The following is a 6,000-nucleotide window of genomic DNA, read 5'->3' on the forward strand; positions in this document are numbered from 1 at the left end:
ATGTAAACATCTTTTGATGTCAAAAATATTTTTCTCACATGCACATGCTTTTCTAAGTTAACTATTTTTCCATATTTTTTTCCTTTGTAAAAAAAATAATATGAATTTTTATATACAAAAAGGGTAGTCAATGTCCAAATGTGTCAAAAGTTAATTTAGTTCTAAGGAGACAATACTTTAGAGATTTAGTTTCATATTAGCAAATTTCCCAAGTAAAATTTGCAAGTGATTCTCTAACACTAGTAAAGGCCACAAGCTTATTAATACATTTTCCGTTTAAATGCTGTAAAAACTGAGAGTTGTGTAAAAATGATAGAATAATGTGTAAATGAATTAGGTCAGACAAAATAATGTTAAGCAGTGGTATTTTCTGTAATCTATTATTATTATAAAAAGAGTTTATTCCCTCATGGTGCTGCCACGTAGGCGGACAGGTCAGAAAGTCGGCTTCTGTATGCGTGACATGTGTCCCGGTCATTTGAAACTCACCGTTTCATTTTCTATGGTGTTTGATGGGCTTATATCGTGATGGGCTTTTAAGGTGAGGAGGGCTCGACAATGAATTATAAATTGGTTTGTTTTGGTGAGGGCTTGACATGTACTTGGCACTGATTTAAAAAGTTTCATAAGCGTTTTGGGCTGACTACGAATGAGCGTTAGATTAATTATTTAGACATTATTGATCAGCTAAGGCTACATATTCTAAGCCCAAAACGTCTTAACCACTCCTACCCCATCTTTTACCATCGTTGTCGAATCATTTACCTACTTAACTCTCGCCGACTCTGCAAAACCTCCACTGAAACGCTTCACTCTGCATTCACACCAAGTAATAACTCTTCTCATTATTTCCTCCAGTCCACGAAATCCACTACGTCTCTTTAATTTCCCTTCATCACCTCCCCTAGGTTTCTGATCTTTTCTTCCTATAAATAGGGATGAAAGCATCTACTAATATCATCGCTTCCTTGACTTCTTTGCTTTATTTTTTTAAAATCATTGTTACGAGGATGGCTAATTCTGAACTATTTATTTCTGAGCTGAAGTCTGGTTGTTGTAGGCAAACTATTGTGGCGCCTCATCTTGCTAATGGGAGGCTGGAGAGTGGAGAGTGGAGAAAGGTGGGGGAGGTCATGGTTTTGACTTGCTGCTGCTAGATGAGAAGGTTGTCTTACTAAATTTAAAATCACCATTTCAGAAGTTGTTATTCCTATTGTGATCCTAAATTCTCACTAACTCTGAAACATTTTTTTGCAGTCCACTCTTATCCAGGGATCCATCACCGTTCATCTTCTAAACTATTTTGAAAATCACTGTAGTATAGGGCTTTTTCAATGATTTATTTTTCTACTCTCATTTTTGTGTTCAACTTCTACGAATATTCAGGAAGAAGAAACTAAAGATGCCACAGCTAAATAGCTAGAGCGATCTGTGAATGAACGCCTCTCTCAAACTTTATCAAGGATCATTGTTCTAGAGGCCCAGGTTATCTACGATCCTTGACCCTGCTCTACGTCACTGTCACATATTTTCTCTAAACTCTAGCTTACCCGGTTCACCTATCAAAATTTCATGTCTTAGAGCAGACCAGGGCCAGTTAAGCAAGTTGCTCGAGAAGGAGAGGCAGAGAATGCACAAGAGTATCAGCAGCTAAGGAGGAAGCATATACCCTAGAAGGTCGAGCAAACCAACTTAAAGTGGAAAACAAGAACTGCAGAGAAAACATAAGCAAGTGTTGCAAAAGTACTGCTCCACAACGAGCTTATTCAAAAGGTACGTAGTCTTACAGAAGCAATTATCACTTCAGACTGCTTCTGAGTAACTCTGCCTTAATCTTCAAGCTTCTTATTTGTTGATGCAGTTGAGAGCAATAACAAAATTCCGATCACATTATTTTTTATTTACTGTGATATTTAATGCCTGGAGCAACAACAATATCTGCAACATTTACTGTGATATCTATCTTTAACTTTATCCAAACTATTTTTGAACTCTCTGTTTTTGCATATTTTTCTTACTGATGAATATGAATTGTGAACTGCAGGTACGTCCTTCACAAGCAAGTACTGTGTTTTCCTGTTGTATAAGTTGGGTTTTATTAAATTTAAATATGTAAAAAACTATTATGTTTGCAGTTGTGATTAAACCCTTTTTCCGCAATTCAGGTTAAAAATGTATAGTTAGCTATAAAAAAATCAGCCACTCCTCACTGCAATCATTGTAACGGGATCGCGTCTGTTATGCTACCAATTGTGGTGCTGAGAAGGTGAAAGGTGTAACCTCGGGGACCCACCGGATGCATGGCAGCCTCGGGGAGATGGAGCTTCCGTTAGGGTTATCGGGTCGAGTGTTAATATTATTCTCTTTTTTTTGGCAATGTTAATGTTGATGAGTTGATTTTATCTAATAACAAATTAACGATTTATTGTCATCTTAAACAAACACAAATCGTTGTCTATCTAGAATAAGAAATGATATAAAAATAACTAACAATTATTACATAATGAAAATAATTTAAAAACAAAGAACTAATAAGATATAAAAATAGATTACTTAAAATGTAATGATGCTACGTAATATAACTTGAGTTTAATGAAGAGTTTTTTCGTGTGTTTAATGAAAAGTTTAATAAAGATTTAACAGTTTAGGAAAAATTACACAATATTTAAATATATTCAAAATAAATCGAGAAGTCTATAAGTTTGGAAAGGAGAAAAATCTACTATCATATTGTTTTCCTTTACGTTTTGTCAAACTTAAGGAAAAAAAATTCACACACTAATTTTTTTTCCATTTTAGGTAAATAAGATCAAACTTAGAATAATTAACAAAAAAATGATTTAAACAACAAACAATGAGTAATATATAACCAAACAATATTTTACAAAAAATAATTTAAAAATAAAATAATAAGACACAACAAATGTAAAGATAATTAATGTAACTTGAGTTTGGTGAAAATTTAGTCGACAAAAATAATTTAGTAAACTCAACTTATTACCAAAAAAATAATGGAAAATAACAATCAAAATGATTAATACATAATCAGAATACAATTTCTTAGAAAAAAGTTACAATATTTCATGAATCAAACAGTAAAAATATCATACATATTACTATCATTAAAATATCAACACTCTTAAATAAAGCAAAATAGCACCGCACGCCGTTTCCTGAACTTTGAAATCAAATTGAATAGTTAAAAAGTCGAGACGAGCGCCACACACAACAATTCTTTATATAACACATAAACACATACTAATAGTCTATGACATACAAAATTTGGATATTAAAATTTTTGAAATTCATAAGACAAAAAACAATAAATAATGAAAACTAATTTTATAATTGTCTAACTACTTATAATTTTTATAATAGATTATAATATTTATATATCAAAATAACATATAAAATATCTAATTTAAACTAAAATTTAAATAAAAAACCCGGGCGTAGCCCGGGCCAATCCTAGTTATCTAGTAATTAAATGATATTTTTATAACTAAGCTGTGAATGCATGAGAGCTTGACACATCAACAAAGATACACTACAAGAAAACAGCGATATTCTGACGGACATTCCGACGGAAAATGAAATCCTCGGAATATACCGAGGAATTTCCGAGGAAATTCCGAGGAAACACAAAATTGGGTTTCCTCGGAAAAAACCGATGAATTCCGAGGAAATATTATAGCCGTTGGAGAGCCGTTGGGGGATTTTACAAAATTCCGAGGAAATTCCGACGAACTAGTTTTGTCCGTCGGAATTCCGTCGGAATTTCCTCGGTATGTCGGCAGGATTTAAACTATAAATACAAGCACTCCTCTTCCTCTTCATTCACTTCATATCTTCATCCTCCCTCTTACTCTATTTACACACGAATTTGATTCATAAAAAATATGTCTTCTTCAAATTATTTTCGTTCTTGGATCGATCGACCTCATTTGGATCCGAACACGAGATTGCTTACGGAAGAATACCAACGAGGTATAACTGAATTCATGGGGTTAGTTCACCGACAACCGGAAGCAAAAACAGGTATGTTAAGATGTCCTTGCTCTAATTGTAAAAATAGAAAGGTTATTAAAGAGTGGGATGTTTGGACTCATCTATATTTGAGTGGGTTTACACGAAGTTACAAAATTTGGTATCATCATGGGGAAACTGATTATGAACATGGTAGTACTAGTGAACCTCAGCCAGCGGTTAGATTAGAAGAACCAATTAGAACGGATGTAGATTATGGTGTAGGTACTGAGCAGATGGTAAATGATCATTTTAGAGGGGAAGATTTACCCAATGCAGAAGCTAGGAGATTTTATGATATGTTGGATGCTGGAAAGCAACCATTGTACGAAGGTTGCAGAGATGGTCATTCAGCTTTATCATCTGCTACAAGATTGATGGGCATTAAAACAGATTATAATTTGGCTGAAGACTGTGTGGATGCGATTGCTGATTTTGTAAAAGGTATTCTACCCGAGGATAATGTAGCTCCTGGTTCATACTACGAGGTTCAGAAACTCGTAGCTGGTCTTGGTTTATCGTATCAGGTAATAGATGTATGCAGCGACAACTGCATGATTTATTGGAGGGTGGATGAACAGCGGGTTACATGCAAATTTTGTGGAAAGCCTCGTTATAAAGATACAATTGGAAGAGTTCCAGTGCCATATAAAAGGATGTGGTATTTACCTTTGACGGAAAGGTTGCAGAGGTTGTATCTGTCTGAACGCACAGCGCAACCAATGAGATGGCATGCGGAGCACTCAACAGATGGTGAGATCAGACATCCTTCAGATGCAAAAGCGTGGAAGCATTTCCAATCAAAGTATCCCGACTTTGCGTATGAGAGAAGAAATGTCTACCTTGGATTATGTACTGATGGTTTCAGTCCGTTTGGCAAGAGTGGAAGACAGTATTCTCTATGGCCCGTCATTCTTACACCATACAACCTCCCCCCAAACTTGTGCTTGCGACGAGAGTTTTTGTTTCTCTCGATTCTCGTTCCCGGACCAGAGCATCCTAAGAGATCACTTGATGTGTTTCTTCAGCCACTAATATATGAGTTGCAACAACTATGGGCTCAAGGTGCTGAAACATACGATGTTTCGTGTAAAGAAAACTTTCAAATGCGGGCAGTACTAATGTGGACAATAAGTGATTTTCCAGCATATGGTATGTTGTCTGGATGGACAACGCATGGAAGGCTATCATGTCCATATTGTCAAGATAACACTGATGCTTTCCAACTAAAGCACGGAAGGAAAACGTGTTGGTTTGACTGTCACAGGAGATTCCTACCACCTGATCATCCATATCGTAGGAGTAGGAATTTGTTTACGAAGAACAAGAGGGTGTTTGACAGTCCACCTCCGGAAATTTGTGGGAAAGATTTGAAGATACAACTAAGAGATTTTGGTGCAGAAAGGACGCCAGAAGTCGGTGGACATGAGCGTTTTCCGGTAGATGCTGTTGGAGAACTACATAACTGGCACAAAAAAAGTATTTTCTGGGATCTGCCATACTGGGAGGATCATCTGCTAAGGCATAATTTAGATGTCATGCATATTGAGAAGAACTTTTTTGACAATCTCATGAACACGATCCTTAATGTTCAAGGTAAAACAAAGGATAATTTGAAGTCAAGACTGGATTTAGTCGATATATGTGCTCGTTCAGAACTTCATGTTGATGAGAATGGTAGGGCTCCTTTTCCCATATACCGACTTGATGCAGCGGGAAAAGATGCGTTCTTTGATTGGATTTCAAACGATGTGGAATTTCCAGACGGTTACGCATCAAATTTGCGTAACTGTATCGACAGAAAGGAAGGAAAGTTTACTGGCTTGAAAAGCCACGATTGCCATGTAATGATGCAGCGCCTCCTTCCGTTCGCCTTCAAGGAAATATTACCACGAAATGTTCATGAAGCAATTGCAGGGATAAGTGGTTTCTTCCGCGATTTATGCACGAGATCAGTGACTCTTGAAGGTATTG

The 6,000-nt window shown here is 36.0% G+C and overlaps 1 long non-coding RNA gene across 1 annotated transcript; it reads left to right on the plus strand.

Annotated features, from left to right (window-relative positions):
- Nucleotides 1-920: 920 nt before the first annotated feature.
- Nucleotides 921-2,431, plus strand: LOC106385162. The gene is made up of 4 exons (XR_007328797.1): nt 921-1,165; nt 1,258-1,485; nt 1,582-1,773; nt 1,862-2,431. It is a non-coding gene; the product is annotated as an uncharacterized LOC106385162 (long non-coding RNA).
- The last annotated feature ends 3,569 nt before the right edge of the window (nt 2,432-6,000 follow it).

This window comes from Brassica napus, chromosome C9, assembly GCF_020379485.1.
Source record: "Brassica napus cultivar Da-Ae chromosome C9, Da-Ae, whole genome shotgun sequence".
NCBI lineage: Eukaryota > Viridiplantae > Streptophyta > Magnoliopsida > Brassicales > Brassicaceae > Brassica > Brassica napus.